The sequence below is a fragment of the Sorex fumeus genome, unplaced genomic scaffold (assembly GCF_029834395.1).
Source record: "Sorex fumeus unplaced genomic scaffold, SorFum_2.1 ptg000072l, whole genome shotgun sequence".
Taxonomy (NCBI): Eukaryota; Metazoa; Chordata; class Mammalia; order Eulipotyphla; family Soricidae; genus Sorex; species Sorex fumeus.
In genome coordinates, this window is record NW_026606129.1 from 58528917 (window position 1) to 58548583 (window position 19667).

The window sequence follows — 19667 nt, forward strand, 5'->3', positions numbered from 1 at the left end:
TATGCCCCCCTGCTGTTCTTGGGCGTTGCCGGTTTTGAATAGAAGGTGTGAGTCTGGGCCAGAAGGAGGCAGGTGAGCTGCAGACAGCAAGCCGGGCCTCTTCATCTGGGTCAGCCTCGCTTCTCCAGGAGCCTCAGTGGAAGTTTATCAGCAGCAGAGGCCAGGCAGACCAGGCTGGAGAGTGAGGGGTGGCGGGAAGGAAGCCTCTCGGCTCCCAGGAACCAAGGCAGTTCCAGAGAGGTTTGCTCCAGCTTGAATTGGTGCAGAGTTCTGGATGCACCAGCAGGGTCAAGACTGCAGCCCAGCAATAAAGATCAGAGGATGGTGGGACGTGCTTGGTGTGGGTGAGGCCCGTGTTCTCTCCCTGGCACTACCCGGGGTGCCCTGAGCATGGCCAGGAGTGATCCCTGAGCCAGGAGAAGTCTGCACATAGCATCGCTGGTACGGGGAGGAGGAGTAGAGGACGCAAGCAAGCCTGCCGGACTGGTTGTGCTGGGGAGGCGGCTTAATAGCCCGGACTTTGACATCATGTTCTTTAGGGCTTCCACACTGGCCAGGTCACTGACTGGGAGGCCTTGGGGAGTTGCTTCATTTCTCAGCGTGCCCCCTGGGGGGTTGGGGGGGGGACTGGATGCACCGTTCCCAGCCTCTGCTCCCTAGGACCAAGCCCCAGGTTAGCCCTGCGGCTGTACACCCTCCCACCAACCTCCCACACCCCTCTATCCCTTCCACCACCCATCCCCGCTCCAGTCAGACTCCCCTCCTCAGGGCGAAATCCACACACCTCTACCAAAGGCTGAAGCCACCACAAGGCAGCTCCCTCTGCACCTGGGCCGCTGCTATGGGAACCAGCTGTTGTTTGTGCAAACACCTTGGCAACTTTGAAACTTGACCCTGTACGGGCCAGGTGCCAGCCCTTGCCGATTTGCACTGGTTCATGCTGCCCGTTTCCTGCTGGGTCTGGCTGGGCCGTTGCTCCTTCCTGAGTGGCTGGTGTAGGGCAAACCACAGCTGCCCCACGGACATCCACCCTGAAAGGCCCTGTCCCCTGCAAGCCATGCCTCTCCTGCCTCCGGTTTCCTCTGCAGCCGAGAGAAGAAAACGTTCTGTTAACTTGTCTCTGTTCCTAAGACCCTCCGGAGCACTGGGGTCTTCCAACACATATCCAAGTCTTAGGGCTTAAAAGGGAAATCACCATTGGATTAGAAGAGACAGGCACGTGGGGATTTGATTTCCCTTGGGAGCTGAGTAACCTTCAGAATGGGCAGAGTAAAGGTTAATGGCAAAACACCCACTCCTTGTCAACCTCCACCCTGGTAAGCGTTTTTAAATGGGACTAGAGCTGGGAATTTAAGAACCCTTTGGCATGAGCGCCCCCTGCTGGAAGCAGGGGGAAAAGCAGCGAAAGAGGGTGAAGCTCTGGAATGACACTCTTCCACTCATGAACATTCTCCCCCAGAAACATGTCTTATTTAGCTCATTTTTGTCCCCTCTTCACCAAACCAAATCACGACTCAGAGAGAGAGGGGAAATGTCACATCAGGGCAAGGCTGGGCTCCATTTTCCCCTCTGGCTTTGGCGTAAGGATGCTGCCCGAGCACGTGGTAGGAGGGATCTTGTCCACAATGGGATCCTTTTTGCTTTGTGATAAGGCTTTTGTCTGGGTCGGCTGAGCCCACAGAGGTCAGTTCATGTGCCAAGAATTTGGGGCGACCCACCCTTTCTCTCTTAAGAGTTCTTGCAGGCAGGCAGGCGGGCGGTGGGAACTCCCCAGGACTGGCCTGTGGCCAGCGTCCAAGGGTGTTGCACATTTGTGATTGGCTTATCTCCCCAGGACAAAGCTCAAAGAGGAAAGAGACTGGGAGCTATTTCTAGCCCACTCACTCGGCTCGGACTGCCGGCTCCCCAAGGTACCAGGCTGCCTCTCCCTGTTGGCAGGGACACCGCTAAGGCCAAGCTTCTGCAGAACCCTGGGTGGGTGACACAGAGGAGAATAAAACCTTGGCAGAGGGCCTCACTTCAGCCCCGATAAAGACCACCTGCACAGAACCACTGAGTGGGCAAGGCAGGCCTTGGAGGAACCTGGCTGAGGCTGTGTGGGGGTCGCATGTGTGATCACAGGAGCTGTGAGCCGGGCCCGGATATATGTTAAGGATGTCTGGTGCCTGGGCCTATCTGGAAGGCAGGGGAACCTGCCCAGCCCCATCCCGAGAAATATGGGATGCTGGGAATTGAACCTGGGTTGGCCACGTGCAAGGCAAATGCCTACCCGCTGTGCTATTGCTCCAGCCCCAAATCACAGAGATTTCTACTGGGAGATCAATCTAGGGACAATTTGATGACCTGGCAGTTTGTGCTCAAAACTATTGGATTTCAATGCAAAAATCTAAGTAAGAAAAGGGCCATCACAAGAGCATATTTATTTTTAAATTACAATAGATCTAGCGAGGCCACCCCTGGGGTGCTTGGGAAACCCGGGTCACCCAGCAGTCACACTGGCCCTCACAGCAGGGGCCTTGCTCTACCCTGAAAGCCTGGTGTGGGGGTGTAGGGCTGGGATCCAGCTCAGGGCCTTGTGCATGGCAAAGTGTGAGCTCTAGCCGTTGAGTTATCTCTCCAGCCGCAGAAATACAAAATAAACACACAAATTGAAGAAAACATGATCAAAGAAAAGGAAAAGATAAAAGCCGATAGACTTACTGTTGGGAGGTACTGAATATCAAATCCTGTCGTTTTTACAGGTGCGCTTATCAGGGAGCAAGGAACTGAGATAAATTACTTGCCTGATATCACACAGGTTGTAATGGTCGATAAAGCTGTATGAGAGCCCCAGAAACCAGAATTAGGAAGGGGACCATAAACACCATCCCCTGGGCAGTGCAGACACAGGGAACAGATGGAGGCAGCTTTGGGAGGTTGTCTTGGATCCTTGGAGGGCAGCACTCTGGGGGCACCTCTCTCCACCCTCCCACCTCCTGGCGAGGTCGGGGGGGAGGGGGTTGTCTGACTGGCAGCAGAGCCCCCATTGAACCCCTCCAGCCCTGTCGGGACCATCACGTGGCCACCAGAGGCGCCAGGCGGTAGTCACCGCGGCGACCGCTAGAGGTCGCCTTGATGACGCGAACGGCAGCGCCCAGAGAGGGGCCCCCGCGGTGGCTGGGACCCGCCTCTGCCATGTATCCGCTCCCTGGCTCGCTGGACGCCGGACTTGCAGGTCCATATGGTGTTGGGCGTCGTTCCGCAGCAGGGAGACTTTTTGGAATATTCAGACGTCCTGCCTCGGACCGTTTGACCCCAGGCTTCCCACCCCTGACTCCACATGCCCAGCATTCTTCCCTCCACTCCCCACATCGGTCTAGTTGCAACCCACCGGATGAGAAGGGTTGCAACCGGATGTTTTCTGAGCACCTATGTGCCAGGCAATCCCTCCAGAGATGCATATACAAAGTGGTTTCTGCGAGACAGGTCGCTATTAGGTTCACTTGCAACTTCTAGCACGTAGAAGGTTCTAGATACAAAAAGAATGAGTGGTGGGGGCCACCTGCTTAGGGAGTTTGGATTATATGGGGTTGTTTGATTAATTAATGACCTCTGTGAGTGCTCCACAGGACATATGCCAGTCCCAAGCTGTTCCACTCATAATGTCCTCCCCTTGTTCATCGATTTGCTCTAGTGGGTACCAGTAACGTCTCTATTGTGAGACTTCTTGTTACTGTTTTTGGCATATCGAATACATCACGGGGAGCTTGCAAGGCTCTGCTGTGCGGGCGCGATACTCCCAGTAGCTTTCCCGGCTCTCCGAGAGCGAGCCGGGGTCAGCCCAGGTCTGCCTCGTGCAAGGCAAAAGCCCTACCCACTGTGCTATCGCTCCAGCCTAAATTTCCCAGACTTCCTCAAAGCCTTCCTTTCATTGGGAAGACTGAAGGATAAAGGCAGTCTACACAGGGGTGCCTTTCAGACTTGGGTTCTAGTCTGTGACACTCCAATCCCGTTTTGCTTGCCCAAGTCCTAGTCATAATTCCAAACACGAGCAAAGGGCACTTCCTCCAGGAAGCCCTACCTGGCCATCCCTCCTCCATTCATCTGCCCACCTGGTTATACATCTGTCTCGCCTTCCAGACTGTGAAACCAGGAGGACAGGAAGCACAGAGGCTCTATCCCTTCTCATTTGCCTTTACCAGGTTGGTGTCAGAGCAAATGAATGTTGAATAAACAAAGAGCTCACCTGGCAGAGATGGAAAGGGTAATTGCTACCTCCCACGGGACCTCGGCCCATCCCCACTCACGCCCCTCCCACCCGAAACCCTGCAGGGAGGCCTGGGCCTATCTGAGGATGTAGGTGCTGACTTCAGGATGCTGTGTCCTCATGTACCTGCTCTCCCAGGCCTCTCAGGTGCTGGGCCCTGCCTAGAGCGTTTTGTGGTATAACAAGCACATTGGTTGGGAGATCAATGCACTGCCGTGCCTGTGCCTAAGCGAGCCTCAGTGGTCTCACCTGGCACCGTGGAGGAGGGGGCTGGCAGTGTGTCACTGTGAGTGAGGATGAAGTGAGATGACTTGGTAAAACCTCCAGGCTTGGCCTGGCACAGAAGAGCATCCTGGGGGTGGGGTAGTGTGGGGTCAGAGGCCAGGCACCCGTGTTCCCACCGGAGAAGGAGGGATGGGACCCAGTGATGGAGCAGAGTGTGGGCATCCTGTGCCCATCAGGCAGCTGCCACCTCGTGGGGCTTGTTCACCCATCAGCAGGGCTTCCTGCAAGCCGCCATCTGTCTGTCCCTGGCGTTCACACTCTGGGGTGCTGCGACTCCGTGCCTCCCCGCTGCCGCTGTGCCCACATCCTCACGCCGTGCTCACATGCTCACGAAGCCCTGGGGTCGCATCTCAGCGCTCGTGTCCATTCTGTCCAGGGCAACGCCCAGCCATGTGTCCAGGGCTTCCAGCGGTTGCCAGCCTCTGTTCGGGCACGCGTGCAGGCCTGGTACATAATAGGTGTCCACTGGGGGGGCTGCTGAGAAGAAAAGAAGTGCTGGCCCCCACCACCCCACCTCCTGGTCTCTGAGCCCCCCGTGGCAGGTCGGGGGGCTCCCTACTAGGCATTTCCCCTCGCCCCGCCAGCCTGCGCTGTGCCCCCACCTGCCCGACCTCCATCACCCAGCGCGGCCCAGCCCTACCTCTCCGGCCCTCATTGGCTGCGCGTATCCCTGGAGACCGGGAGCCCAAACACGGGCCGCCCCCTGAGCGCAATGCTCCCCGCCGCCCCCGTGCCCACCCCGCCCTCGCCATGAGGGATCTGTTCAACACCCACACCCACGCCTTCTGGCACGAGCGCCTGCGGAAGGAGACGGCGGTCAGGGTGGCCTGGCAACTCAACTATGGCCAGAGGACCTGGCAGGCAGGACCCCTGCAGAGGAAGCAGCTCCAGCGGGTCCCCTTGCGGGCCGCCCCCGCCGCGGACGCGCGCCCCTCCACGCCCGCCCCCCAGCGCCAGGAGGCGAGGGCCGAGGGTCCGGGCGCCGAGGAGACCCCGCAGCGGGTGTCCCGGGGCCAGGAGGCCCCGCCGCAGGCAGCCCCAGCCCCCGAGGCGGCCGCCCAGCGGCCGGGGCGCGCCTGCCCGTCCGACGGCTCGGAGATGCGGAAGGCGCCGGCCCGCGCGCTGCAGCTGCTCTACCAGGGCGTCTCGCGCAACGGCGAGGGCCGCGCCGCCTACCTCCGGGAGCGCTACCGGCAGAAGCCCGAGGAGAAGTTCCGCTGCCCGGCCCTGTCGTCCTGGCAGTACGGCTGGCACGTGGGTAAGGCCGCCATTCTCCGGCCGGCGGTTCCAGAACGTGGGCGGGCAGCCCGCCCCGCCCAGCCTGGCCCATCACCCCCGCCCCCCCCCAGCACCACCTGCGTCTGCACCCCCATCCCCATCCCGCAGAAGCTCCTCCCTCCTGCCCACCTCTCCATCTCTCCGGGGGCTCCTGCCCCCGGAAGGCGATGCCGGCAGATCTGAGTGCGCCTTTGGGCTTGTGATGCCTCTGGACACGCATGGTGTGCAACCTGACCTGACTTTCCATCTGTCCCCGGGGGTCCTTGGCGTTAACTTAGTGTCAGTGCTCTACCAGCTCAGCTCACCGGCTTGGCACTCAGTGGCCCCTCCATGCAGGAAGGACAGAGTGGAGAGGGCTAGAAAGCCAGGCTTTGAGTGAGAATCAGGAAGGGTGTGTGAGCGGACTGCCAGGATCAGATTCTCATCCCCCTCCCCCCCCCACCCTTTTTGGATTGACTGGGCTCAAGCAAGAATTTGGATTACCCCACCACCACCACTGCCACTGCCAGGCCTCAGTTTGCACATCTGCCAAATGGAATTACACTGATATCGGTACAGAGTGTTGACACCAGCTTGACTTGAGAAAACCTGTGATGAGAGTGGGTCACACACTCACTCACTCACTCTGCCTGGAATCCTTTTGTTCAGGATTGCAGGACAGAGCTGGGTGTTGGTGACACCCTGACCGCCCCAGAATGAGTGAGTGTAGGAGAACAGAAGAGAGGCTAGGGCTTTGTTTTCTTTTTTTTTTCCTTTCTTTTTTAAAAATGTTTTTATTTTGTTTATCTACAAGTTTCTTTTTTTTATTTTTTAAATTTTTTATTAGTCAATCACTGTGGGGTACAGTTACAGTTATAAACTTTCGTGCTTGCATTCCAGTCAAACAATGATCGAGTACCCAACCCTCCACCAGTGCTCATTCTCCACCACCACTGATCCCAGTATCCCTCCCACCACCCCCACCCCATCCCCCTCACCCCACCCTGCCTCTGTCACAGGGCATTCCCTTTCGTTCTCTCTCTCCTTTTGGGTGTTGTGGTAAGTGGCCTTCGTGAGGATAACGCCCAAGAATAGCAGAGATAAGTACCAGGAGGTCTACTCCACAGCTTGGAAGCCGGCCTCACATGCTGGGGGAAAAGGCAGTTCGGATAGAGAAGGGAACACCGAGTAAAGGGTGTTTGGAGGACCCGCTCGGGATGGGAGATGCATGCTGAAAGTAGGGCTTTGTTTTCTGGTCTCAGAGACCGAACCCAGGGCCTCATCACAAGCTCTCCCCCAGCCCCAGGCCACGGCTCCGTTTGAAATGAGGGTTCCTGGACTTGAATTCTGGTTCATTCCTTTAGCAAATGTTTATTGAGCACCAGATGCATCTCAGACCCCTTTTGCCCCAGGGGATACAGAGGAGAAAGGGGCAGTTGTGGAGCCACAGATATAAGATGTTGCAGCTGTTCATGCTACAAACTTGCACTTTTCCTCTGTTCCAGGGCACAGGCACTTCCCGGGTATGGGGTGGGGGGGGGGGGGGTGCGGGGAGGGGAGAGGTGCATTTCTAACAAGCTCCTGCTGGTCTGCAGGTCACACCAGAGTGTGGGGCTAGTACAGGAGAAAGTGCTTGTAGGATTTGTTCTGATAAGCAGATCGGGAGGCGCATTTGCAGAGTCCTGAGCCATGGGTTCTTCTGGGGAGGATCCCCTTCTCTCTGCGAGTCCCCGAGCAGCGCTGCACCTTCTGCCTTGTCCTGCCTCGTTCCTCCTTGTGCCTCTGCTCTGTGCTCACAGCCCGAGAAGCCTCTGCAGGCAGAGCGGTGCCCGGGGAGCAAATGTGAATGCAGAAAGCCTGTTACTGTGCATTTCAGACCAACATAATGTTTACTGTGCAGTTTTGTTTGACGGTAGGTGCTCAGGGGCTAGTCCTGGCTCAGTGCTCCAGGCTCACTCCTGGAGGTGCCCAGGTGCTCGGGAGACCAGGGACTGAATGCAAAGCATGCACTTCGGCCCTCTGAGCGCTCTCTGTCTCTGAATCTCTCTCCTTCCCTCTCTCTCCTCCCTTCCTCCCTCTCTCTCTCCCTCTCCCTCCCTCCTGGTCTCTCTCTCTCTCCCTCTCTCTCGCTCTCTCTCCTTCCTTTTCTCTCTCTCCTTCTCTCTCTCTCTCTCTCTCTCTCTCTCTCTCTCTCTCTCTCTCTCTCTCTGACTCAATGGTGAGACTAATTTTTTGGTAGAAACTGACTCCAAATATAGTACAGGACTTAGTTATGACAACACCACCAAAAGGATGTTGTCATTGACCTGAAGTTCACTTGTAACTGAGCTTCCTGGCTTTTGCCCATCACTCCAATCATGGGGCTGATTTTGAAGAGCTGCATGGTTATTTTCAGAAAGACCAACAGAAAGACAATTTCCCTCTAGGGTGGTTCTGCTTAAACCCATAGATGCGCCCAGAATCTCTAGAACATTCTGTGAATGTCCAGCCTTCTGCCCTTCAGATCAGGGTGCTGTGGGACAGAGGACAGAACCTTCTCTGATCAACTCTACCCTCTACCCAATGTAATCCAGACCCAAGTAGGGTCTTCTGACCAGTAGTGGGGATATTCTGATCAGATAGTGGGAGAGGGCTGGAAGGCACTATCCAGGACCAGCAGTGCTGCCCCCAAATGCCCTTTTACCTAGAGAAAGTACTCTCGAGTGCCTGGTACTTAGCACCTGTCTATCAAATGCTGTGAGCGACCTCATTTCAACAGGCCTGGGGAACTCAGTTGTCCTCGGGAGGGACACTTGGGGGAGAAATATGATGACGGGGAGCTGAGCTTGGCATCAAACTAGTTAACAATTACAGTGGCCAGAGAGCTAGCCATCAGGCAAAATTCTGGCCATGGGGAAAAGCTAGCTATTGTGGTATCAGGCTTCTCTTGCTGGGTCCTAGGAAGCTATCAGGGTCATTGCAGTGGCCCAGGGCAGCGGCATCAGCTGTTCCAAGCCTGCAAAGCACTTTACCTAGTCATTGATATAGTACACGCTGGTACTTGCCTCGAAAGCGGCTGATCCAGATTCCATCCCCAGCATCCCCTAAGGTCCCTCGAGCACCGCCAGGAGGGATCCCTGAGCACAGGCAGGTGTGACTAAAAGCAGGAACACTTCATGCCAGCTGAGGACAGATGCAGCCATGACCCTGCTGACCGTCAGCCCTATGTGGTGCCTGCCGGCCCCTCGCTCACCCGGGTCTTTGCTGTGTTCCAGGGGATGCCATGAAGGATGCCAGGCCCCCCACCTATGGCAGGTGCAATCCCATCACAAAGAGTTTTTACATCCGGAGTAGCGTCTTCCACCTCCTGCAGACCCCCGAACCGCGTATGTGAGCCAGCAGCGCCAGATCAGCCCTCTGTGCTTTCTTCCTCTGCCCCAGATTGGGGCCTACTGCCCCCTCTGTTCTGGGTGGACAAGCCTGCGTGCCAGTGGGCACCCCTTATAGGCAGAGCCACTGCCTCTTGCCTGCCCTCCTGGACCAGCATCCTGCAGCGTTCCTCGCCCCAGAATCTGCAGGGTTGGGGTCATAAGCCACTCTGCTGCGCATGGCGGCACGTCCAGTGCTTCTGTAGCTGACCCTAAGTGCTGAAGGTGCTCAGAGTAGGGACTCTCCACCTGACTCGCTCCCCATTCCATTGGCGGGACCAGCCAGGAGCGGCGTCGTTTGGTCCCAGGACAGCCCAGTGTCAGGAACAAGTAATTCCCGGGTTTATGTACAGCTTCTGTTAGCTCCCAAGAACCTGCACTTTATAATAAAGTATTCCCCAGATTCCCTGGTTTGTCCCAATAAAGATGTATTTCTCAGTGCACAGCCCAATCTGATGTTCCATGGGGTACCCAGGCTTCTGCTGACAGATTTGGCATCCACCAGACTATAGAGTCCTCCCAGCCATCTACATCCAGCTCAGGCGAGAGACAGAGGGGCCAGGAGCCGACTGACAATTTCCAGTCACTTTCTACTACTGAGGACAAGCCAGGTGACCACCAGGTGATCTTGTACCCATCCCGGGGAAGGATAGAAAGTGCCTGAGCCTCTGGCCGTGCCCTCCCTGTGCCTGGTGTGTCCTGGAGTTTCTCTGGTAGGATTTGAGCCCAGTCACACCCCCCCCCCCCGCCCCACCAACCCTAGAAGTCCCCATCTATGAGTGTCTGTCAGAGCTGCCATGACAGTGGAGCAAAAACTAGGATTGCTGAGAAATTTGGCCTGGGGTGTGTCGTGTGTGATACCCAGAGTTCCATCCCCAGCACCACATGCCCCCCTTCAACCCCAAGCCCCAGCACTGCCCAGATGGCACCAACAGATCTCAGCACCACCAGGTCTGACTCTAAAACAGAAATTCATTGTCGCACATCTCTGGGGGCCTGGAAATCACGCTTCCTCAGAAGGGGGACCCTTCCTTGCCTTTGCCTCTTCTAGCTTCTGGTGCTTGCCAGGAAAGCTCGCACCCCTGGTTTGCTTGGGTCTTCATCAGGGCTTCTCCAGCTCATCTTAAGGCAGTTCCATCTGCTGGGACCCCATTTCCATATAAGGTCACATTCAGAGATCCTGGTGGTTAGGACTCTGGCATATTGGAAGGTGGGGTGGGGGACACGATGCAATCCTTCACATATCCCTCGGTGCTGGAACTGTGCTGTCTCGGTCAACCTTACTCCTTTACTTGAGGTAAGTTCACCTCCAAGATCACAGACTCATGGAATAATGCACGTGCAGCCTACCCAGCCCCAGTGCATGGAGTCCTCAATCCTCTGGGGCCTCGGGCATGCAGGGAGCCTGGTTAGGGGAGAAACTAGGTGCTCCCTGGCACGTCTTACTTAGCCAGGGCCCTGAGAACCTGACTCTGCAGTCAATACATCAGTTCCGGTGCTGGCTAACACAGAGCTGGGCGAACTCATGGCTCGTATGAGGATCAGCTCCAGAGAAATGTTCCAGAGTTCTCCCGGATCGCCCCCTGACCTGGAACTTCGCAGAGCTACCAGACTCCTTCACAATGCAGATGGAGCTCACTTGGGTTTCTCTTGCAGTCTTGGGGCAAGTTTTCCAGGGGGAAAGAACAAGAAGCAGAGTGGGAGCAAGACCAGTCTGGGACCAGACTGCTGCTGATCCTGCCAGCCTGACTCGAATACCACCTGCAGTTGAATGCAAGGAACATTGATTTTACTGCTCCTGGGGTACAAAGGGGGCAGGGACATCACAGAGTGAGAAGAAGGGCAAAGAGCGGGGCAAAGTCGGGTGCCTTTGCAGCTGAGAAGGTTCCAGAGCCTACATCAGATTTCAAGGTAGGTTTCCTGAGGATGTTGCCATTACTCTTGCCTTTAAATAAAACAGTGCCCTGGAAATGCCCAGCAAGGGGCCTTGTTCTGCTTCTCAGTAAATGATGTTCATTATTCTGATGAACTCTATCTGCAAGCTGCTTAGAAGATGGGCTGGATAGCACTGCCCGGGGAGATACCATGATCACGAAGGTGGTTTTCCCAGGGTGAGGTTTATCCATTGCGCTCTGGATGTGCTGACCCCTGAGATTTCCCCAGATGTAGAACACTCAGCTACCTAACTTGTGATAGTGGGGGACTGCATTCACGCTCTCCGCTGATGTTATTGGTACCCCCCAAAACAGCAAATAGTTAACTTTTTGGTTGTCTCCTTTGGTAGTTTAATGAATGTTTTAGTTAAGCAGCATTTTGTCTTGTGTTTTACTCAAGTCTTTCTAAAGCTTGCTATTGAACGGGCAAGATTTAAGTTTTCTTCTGTTCTGCTTTCCTTTCCTTAGGAATCAAACTAGGGTGCAGAGTGTATGTAGTATTTTCAGACCCCATATCATCATTATCACATTGTGTTATGGGGCTTTAGGGAAAAGATATGGGAATTCTATATTAGGATTTTATGCTTATATAAAATACAGAATATGGCCCTGGTTTATGTAATTGCAATACAATAAAAAAATTTTTTTAAAAGATGGGCTTCCACAGTTGGGATTTTACAAATTAAGTTCTACTGAAAATGATTTGAGACATTATTGTCTCAGTTCTCCTGAGCATGGTAGGACATAGCTGGCACCATTCTAGAGGCTGGGGAAGTGGTTGATTCATTACACAAACAGTGGCTGTCCAGGATGTCAGGGTGTAATTCTTCTGGGGTCCTTAATTCTGTAGTTAATTTAGTTATGCTGTATCTTTCTAAATCTGCACTGTTTATGCAGTGGCCGTGAGCCAGTCAGGCATTCCATGAACACTTGAAATGTATCTTATTCAAATTGAGAAGTATCCCAAGTATAAAAGGCACATCTAATTTCAAAATTCAGTAAGATGAAATTAAAATATCTCATGAATGTAGTTTTACACATTTACATTAATATCGAATTACACATTCAGCCCCCACTGTGTTAAACCAGAGACTGACAAACTTTCTCTGTGAAGGACCAGATGCAAATATTCTCAAGCCTGTGTGCTGCACTGCCTCAGAAACACTATTCAGTGTCCCCCTGTAACAGGAAGAATCACAGGCAACTCACAGCCACATGGTGTGTGGTAGGTTTCAGCTAAAGTTTATTTTAAAAAATAGGACATGGGCCGGGGCTGGGGTGATAGCACAGTGGGAAGGGCATTTGCCTTGCAAGCAGCCAACTCGGGTTCAATTCCCAGCATCCCATATGGTCCCTGGAGCACTGCCTGAGTAATACCTGAGTATAGAGCCAGGAGTAACTCCTGAGCATCACCGGGTGTGACCCAAAAAAGAAAAAAAAAATAGGATATGGGCCTTGGTTGTTTGCTGACTGTAGAGTCAGATCAAAAACGCTGTGAAGGAGGATTACTCCATAGCTTAGAGGCCAGCCGGGTATTCTAGGGGAAAGGGCAGTTCAGATAGAGAAGGGAGCACCAAATAAAGGGTGTTTGGAGGATCCTCCCAGGAGGGGAGATGCAGGTTGAAAGTAGACTGGACTGAACATGATTGCCACTCAATGCCTCTTTTGCAGACCACAACACCCAAAAGGAGAATGAGAACAAAGGGGAATGCCCTGCCACAGAGACAGGGTGGGAGGGGGGGTGGGGGGAAATGGGCACTGGTGGAGGGATGGGTATTTGATCATTGTATGACCGAAACCCAAGCACAAAGATTTGTAAACCTACAACTGTACCTCATGGTGCTTCACTAATAAAAAAAATGAAATTAAAAAAACAAAAAAAGAAACGCTGTGAAAATTAATATTATTACCAAAAAATTTTTTAAAGAAAAGAGTAAGGAAACAAAATTTTAAAAATCAAATTTATTATTATTATTATTGATTTTTGGGTCACACCCAGCAATGCACAAAGGTTACTCCTGGCTCATGCACTCAGGAATTACTCTTGGTGGTGCTCAGGGGACCATATGGGATGCTAGGAATCGAGTCCGGGTCAGCCACGTGCAAGGCAAACACTCTAACCGCTGTGCTATCACTCCAGCCCTCAAATTTATTATTTTTTGATCCACCACCCAAGTCCCAATAATTTTATTTTATTGGGTCCTTAATTTATGTGTGCAAAATTATTAGGATACTAAGTTGAATTCTCGGCATTGTAAATAATAAATTACATAAGTAGAGGAGAAAGAAAGTAACATTGAGATAAAAATCAAATTTAAAAAGCGAAAACAGGGTATGGTGCCGTCAGCAGGTCAATCTGTACCTGTGAGGCTAGTGCATCAGCAGCAACCTGATGGCGCCTTCAGACTTCCAGATACCCCAGAATTGCTGCTGTGACTTTGGCCAGACCCCAACAACTTGGAGCAGAGTTTACCAAGAAAGTAAACGGCCAAAAGTTAGGTATGTGGGAGACACACCCGCGAACCACCTCTGGCTTAGCTATATAATTGGAGGCATGGCCTCTCTGGTTCCTGATCGAACTGCTTAACAGCCATGATCCTAGAGACTCAGAAGCAAATCTCGAAACCCAACGGCTTTTGGCAGAAATTCATCTGGTCCCTGCAGTAGGTTACCGGCACAGACCACGCCAGGTGGGAATAGGTTTCGTGTCTTGGCCTGTTCCCCCTGGCGGCCCGGTGGCTGTCATCCTCCAGAAGCCACTGGACAGTCAGGTTTGGACCCACAGTGACAGATATGTGGGGCCTCACGGGATGGGGGTGGAGCCGGCCCTTTCCTCCCCATCCTAACCAGACCCCGAGTCGCCGCACAAGAATGGCCTCTCTGGTTCCTGATCAAGCTGCTTAATGGCCATGATCCCAGAGACTCAGAAAAAAATCTCGAAACCAGTGGCTATTGGCAGAAATGCGTCCAGGCCACGCAGTAGGTTACTGTCGCCGGGCCACCCCAGGCGGGAAAGGGTGCTGTCCCTCCACCTGCTCTCTGGCGGTTCGGTGGCTGTCATCCACCAGAGGCCACTGGACAGTCAGATTTGGGCCCGCAGTGATGAGACACGTGGGCCTCACGAGATGGAGGTGGAGCCGTCCCTTTCCTCCCCGTCCCAACAAGACCCTGAGTCACCGCCCACAAACGGCCTCTCTGGCTCCTGATCAAGCTGCTTAATGGCTGTGATCCCAAAGAATCAGGAACAAATCTCAGAACCCAGCAGGTTTGGGCAAGAAATCTCTCCAGATTTAATTGTTAAAATTTTGGAATTTTAAAATAGCATGGCCACTACGGCAGCCACATGACATCATATGTTATTCGTAACCAGCAACAGAAAACAAATTGTCTACTGTTGCCTTTTCAGCAGATCTGAGTGTTGGGGTAAAATCCCAAATAATAATGGTGGGTCTGGGGTCAAAATATTGAATGTAATCAAAGTAGAGAGAGAGTAATTTGGAAATCATCTGCCCCACAGGTAGGGGGAGGGTGTGGGATGGGGATATACTTGGGGTATCTGGTGGTGAAGAATGGGCACTGGTGAAGGTACGAGTGTTTCATTGTGTGACCGAGAATTAAACCCGAAAGCTTTGTAAAAATAAATAAATAAATAAATAAATAAATAAGTAAAGTAAGTAAAGGCCCTCCCGTTGATCATCAATTTGCTCGAGCGGGCCCAGTAACATCTCCATTGGAGACTTTGTTGTTACTGTGTCTGGCATATCGAATACTCTCGGTAGCTTGCCAGGCTCTCCGGGAGTGATAGCACAGCGGGTAGGGCATTTGCCTTGCACGCAGCCAACATGGCCAACCCGAGTTCGATTCCTCCGCCCCTCTCGGAGAGCCCAGCAAGCTACCGAGAGTATCTCGCCGCACGGCAGAGCCTGGCAAGCTCCCCGTGACGAATTCGATATGCCAGACACAGTAACAACAAAGTCTCACAATGGAGACGTTACTGGGCCCGCTCGAGCAAATCGAAATAAATAAAAAGCGAAAACAAAAAAAATTTGCTTTTTTTTCTAATATAACTCCTAGAAAACAGTGGCTTTACCCGATTTTTTGTTTTGGTTTGGTTTTTGTTTTGTTTTGTTTTGTTTTGTTTTGTTTGGGGGCCAGGCTTGAGGGACTCTGTGTTCTGAAAATTGAACTCGAGCCTCCTTCATGCAAAGCATGTGCTCAGCTCAGCTCACCAGCCCTTACCTGGCATTCCTATCTGACAGCACTGATAAAAACACTTTAGAAACATGAATTCTGAGGAATAACTGCGCGCATGTGTGTGTGTGCGTGCCTGTGTGTGTGTGTGTGTGTGTGTGTGTGTGTGTGTGTGTGTGTGTTTACAAAGAATGTGTATGACACAGGTGCCTAGGCCTGGCCTTCCCCTCTAGGCTCATCCTATGACTGAAAGGAAGTTTCCTGAAAGCCCACCAGGGGGCGCTGTCGCAACATGCACCATGTCGGGTCACTAGAAACCGGCCACTAGGTTCTTTCATTCATCCATCTGCCCAATTTCCTCTCCTGAAACTCAGATTAGACTAGACTCGATTTGGGAGGCCGACTGACCTGATTTCTGACCTGATTTATCTTCTGACTGCATCAGCGTCACATTATGACTTTTGTCAGCCCTAGATACTTTAGCCTTCGCACTTCCTTTCTTTCACAAAATACACAAATATTCAATTTTTTATTTCACAACTACGTTGGTATGAATATAAAAGTTTTAAAGATTACACATTAAATGTTTGCTTCAACTAAAATTCAATCTTTTTTTTTCTTCAGAAACGAGGATATTTCCACAGCCCCTAAAAGTATCAGGGATGCACACCTTATACCTTTTATGCTTCATTGTAAAGTCAACCTGGGCTACGTACCAGCTGTGTGATCTTGTGCAAGTTAATGTCCCTGGGCCCCAGTTTTCTCATCTGGTAAATGGAACAGCCCCCCGACACACACTTTCTAAAGCTACGTTGGGCTCTAGTGAGCACTACAGGCCTTATCCTCTTCGAGCAAGGCCAGCAAGGGGCAACTCTCACTGTTACTGTCATCATCATTAGCCTCAGCCACTCTCCCTACTGTGCTGGAGGTTGGACTAAACACTCAGACGAGAGGCCAGTGCTCCACTGATGAGGTCTGTCCCCGACTGCATTGTCATCATCTCTAAGGATTTCTTCAGCGTTAACCTTTATGAAACTATTAAAATCCCTCCAGCAAGCAAGAATCTCAAAATAGATGTTGGGGAAAAAACAAGGGAAACTTCCAGGATATTTCATGGAGGAAGTAAACCTTTCCTAGAGATTAGAAGGTCAGGGAGTTGGTACACAAATGGCTAACATGACTTCTCTCACCTTCAGGGAACTCAGGAGGCAGTGAAAGGGGCTTGTGTCAGTCAGAAGCTGGAGCAGCTGGAGAATATGTGTGCCGTGTGTGTGTGTGCGTGTGTCGTGTGTGTCTGTGTCTGTGGTGTGTTTCTGTGTAGGACATGTGTGGTGTGTGTCCATGTGTATCTGGGTGGTGTGTGTGTGTATCTGTGTGCGGTACTTGTGGTGCATGTGTGGTGTGTGTGTCTGGTGTATGTTGTGTGTGTGGTATGTGTGGCAGGTGTGGTGTATGTCTGTGGTGTATCTGTGTGTTGTGGGCAGGGTTTGATCTGTGTGTGGAATATGTGGTGTGTGTGATATGTGCAGTGTGTGGCATGTGTGATGTGTGTCTATGGTGTGTGTGTGTCTGGGTGTGGCATGTGTGGTGTGTGTCTATGGTGTGTGTCTGGGGGTGTGTTGTGTGTGTATCTGTGCATAGGGTGTGTGGCATGTGTGTGTCTGGGTTTGTGTTGTGTGTGGTGTGCTTGTATCTGTGTGTGGGGTGTGTCTGCGGTGTATGTGTCTCTGTGTTATGTGAGGAGACTGCTTGGTGGAGGAGATGTGTGGGGTTTGGAGGCATTAAAATCTTAGTCTGTGGAGAGAGGGAGGCTGTGCTTGCAGGGCAGAGGGCAGGGAGGGGCAGCAGAGGAACAGCGTGTGGAAAGCCATCACTGTCACTGTCCTCCCATTGTTCATCGATTTGCTCGAGCGGGCCCAGTGACGTCTCCATTGTGATATCGAATACGTCATGGGTAGCTTGCCAGGCTTTTCCGTGCGGGCAAGATACTCTCGGTAGCTTGCTGATCTCTCCGAGGGGTGGAGGAATCGAACCTGGGTCCTCCAGGTTGGCCGCGTGCAAGGCAAACGCCCTACCTGCTGTGCTATCGCTCCAGCCCGTGGAAAGATGAGGAAAGTAAATTCAAGGAGCCGCCAAGAGGTTTACTCTGGATTTTAAGGGTTCAGTGCTCATATCCATGGTATTTCCAAGAGCCTTCAAATAGTCTGAGACACTTTAATAGAGGATTCTGTTCTCATTTGGTAATTTCCCAGTGCATACCAGCAAAAATCACCCCATGAATTTTGGGGGGTTTTTTGGAGAGGAGGAGGGATGGTGAGGGAGCCACACTCAGAGGGGCTCGGGACCAAATGTGATCCTGGGAACCAGGGTCAGCTGATTCAAGACAAGCCTTTTAACACTTGCACTTTCTCCAGCCCTGCGAGGATTTCTCCGGGGAAAACCACAGCAATCCTCTTACCCAGTGATCTTTGCCTTTTTCTTCATTAGAAATGGGAAACTTTAAGGGCTGGAGAGATAGTGCAGAGATTAAGACACTTGACTTGCAAGCGACTGCAGCCAGGACAGGGTTTGAATCCTGGCACTGCATATAGTTCCCTGAGCATCGCCATCTGTGGTCCAAAAAAAACAAGCAAACAAAATACTTATTTTCTGGGCCAGAGTGATACGCGGGGATTAAGGAACTTGCCGTTCATGCAGCTCACCTGGGTTCAATCTCCAAAGCCATGAATGTGCCTCAAGCACTACTGGGACTGATCTCGGAGCTCAGAGCCAGCAGGAAGCCCCAAACACAGCTGAGTGCGGCCCAAATAGGAAGAGGAAAGAAAAACAAGGAAATACAGGACTTCATACTCAAGGTAAGGCCTGGGTTTTTTAATCCAAAGTGAAGTGGGAGTCATGAAGGGTTTTGGACCAGAGATGTTTGATTTGCATTTTAGGAAGAACATTGGAGTTGTTGGAGGAGAACAGGTTGTAGGCCGCCAGTGGATGTGGTGGGACCAGAGTGGGGGCTAATTAGGGGATCAGACAAGACCCAGGTGCTGCCTGAGGGGTCCCAAGGCCTGGTGTCTGGCTGCAACCTGCTCGCTCCTGCATAGAGGTGCGGCCCATCATCCTGTGTGTGTTCTAGTCACCGTGTGCTCTGAGTCCCCATCCATCCTGTGCACGCCTCACACACATCCTCCTTTCCCTGAGTCCCCTTCGTTTTACCCAGTCTCACTAGCTTCCCTGAATGCTCAAGTTTGAAGGGGGTCTGGAGAGTGGCACAGTGGGCTGGAGTGTATGTTTTACCTGCGGGAAGCTCAGGGTCAGTCTTTGTTCCTCTGAGCACCACCAGGAATGACCCTTGAGCATGGAGCTAGGCATAGCCTCTGAGAAACACTGGGCCCCAGAACCAAAATAAATCAGATCAAGTTTGAAGGTGTCCTCTGCAGCATGGTGACTGCCTCCTTCCAGGTGGCCCCATGGGAGTGATATGACAACACTGGCCCCTCAATGAGGCCTCCAGGACCCCTGGGTGGAAGCCTGAGGGATTTGTGTGTCTACAGGGGTCTCTCAGGACCTCTGCTCTAGGACCCCACACTCACGGCTGGAGCCCTTCCCGGGAGGAGCGGAATGTGACCTGTCACCTTCCTTCCTGGATGGTTTGTTCCTTTGAACGTGCTTGTCCCAGGAAGGCAGGCAAAGACCTGGGACTGCTGACCTGGAGAAGCTCCGTCCCCTGCTGGCCCCACAGGTTAGGAGGAAGGGCCCAGGGAGGGTTACAGTGTCAGTGGCAGGAAAGAGCCCAGAAGCGGGGCAGCTCCCTTTCTTCAGGCTCAAGTATGCAGGGACTTGCTGGAAAGGGTGATAAAGAAACGGAAATCGGGCCTGCTTGGACGCTCATTCTAGATCATGAGATGAGAGCACTGTGCACCCAAAGACTCCAAGGGGCTTCCCTTTCAGGGAGTAGGTCTGGGGACACTGCCCATGGAACAGGAAAGGTACTGAAGGGCATTTCCCCGACTTTCTCTCCTCTGCACTCCCCCCACAGGCTGATTCTCTCAGCATCCTTCTCCTTTCCATTTTATACACCAGGGAACTCCAGGGGTGTTTGGTCTCACTGACAGAGAGACAGCTGAGAATGGCTCCTCCTTTCAGAATGCTCTCGAAATCTGGCCCTCAATGCAGAAAGGAAAGTACGACTTCAGCTTGGGGACTTGCTCAGAATGCAGATTCCTGGGCCTTGTCCCCAAGCCCTGAGGTGGGGTGGGCTTGACTATGGGCACAGTGACCAGTGCCCTGAGATTCAGGTGCCCAGAAGTTCCTGTCTGAACCAAGTTGGACTGAAAGGTGCATCCAACCAAGTAC

The 19667-nt window shown here is 52.6% G+C and overlaps 1 non-coding gene across 1 annotated transcript; it reads left to right on the forward strand.

The window, feature by feature from the left end:
- Positions 1-11257: 11257 nt before the first annotated feature.
- Positions 11258-11419, forward strand: LOC130038001 (U1 spliceosomal RNA). The gene has a single exon (XR_008794566.1). It is a non-coding gene; the product is annotated as a U1 spliceosomal RNA (small nuclear RNA).
- Positions 11420-19667: the final 8248 nt, after the last annotated feature.